This window comes from Otolemur garnettii, unplaced genomic scaffold (assembly GCF_000181295.1).
Source record: "Otolemur garnettii isolate 467f Iridium unplaced genomic scaffold, OtoGar3 scaffold00006, whole genome shotgun sequence".
NCBI classification, from domain to species: domain Eukaryota; kingdom Metazoa; phylum Chordata; class Mammalia; order Primates; family Galagidae; genus Otolemur; species Otolemur garnettii.
Window position 1 is genome coordinate 21,973,204 of NW_003852401.1, and position 1,254 is coordinate 21,974,457.

The window sequence follows — 1,254 nt, forward strand, 5'->3', positions numbered from 1 at the left end:
ATTTGTATCAGAATGTTTATTGCAGCCCAATTCATAATTGCTAGGGCATGGAAGAAGCCCAAATGCCCATTGACCCACGAATGGATCAATAAATTGTGGTACATGTACACCATGGAATACTATGCAGCCCTAACGAAGGATGGAGACTTTACCTCCTTCATGTTTATATGGATGGAATTAGAAAATGTTCTTCTTAGCAAAGTATCTCAGGAATGGAGGAAAAAGTATCCAACGTACACAGCCCTACTTTGAAACTAATTCATAGGTTTTATAGGAATGTCTTAACCTAATTATAGCCTTAGATTATGGGAAGGGGGTGGAAGGGGGAGGTGAGGAGGGTGAATGGGGGGAGGGAGGGTGATTGGTGGGGTCACCTTTATGATTTATCTTACAAGGGTACAAGTGAATCTTTCTAAAAGCAGAGTATGAACGTTTTAATTCAATAACTAGGAAAATGACATGAAGGTTATGTTGACCACTTTGATGAGAGTATTTCAAAATGTATATGAAAACAACACACTGTACCCCATGATTGCATTAATGTACACAGTTGTGCTATAAGAAATAAAAAATAAATAAATAAATACTCTAATCAACTTGCATTTACAAAAAAAAAAAAGAAGTTAGTCATCAAACTTCAATCTCCTAAAACAAAACAACTTCAAGCCCAGGAGCCTGTATCCAGCTAAACTGAGTTTCATTGGTGATGGAGAAATCAAATACTTTAATGAAAGACAAGTTGAAGAATTTTGCCATAACTAAACAAGCTCTCCAAGATATCTCAGACCCATCCTCCACAATGACCAGTGCAATGCTCTACCTCCAAAGTAAACTCACTCAGAAATTTTTGAACAAAACCAAACTTCCACAGTGGTGAAAGGATTAAAAATATCCACTGGACATTGAAAATCATGATACCCAAAACGCAACCAGGCTTATCAATTCTCTCAATTAATGTGAATGATTTAAGTTGTCCTCTAAAGAGATACAGGCTGGCTGACTGGATACATAAATACAGACTAGATCTCTGCTGTATATAAGAATCTCACCTTACCTTAAAGGATAAAAATAGACTCAGGGTGAAGGGATGGACTTATATAATACAGACAAATGGAAACCAGAAAAAAGCAGGAATTGCAATTTTAGTAGCAGATACAATTGGCTTTAAACAAAGATAAAGAAAGATAAGGAACGTCCCTACATATTTGTCAAGAGAAATACCCAATGTGAAGAAATTTCAGTAATTAACATTTA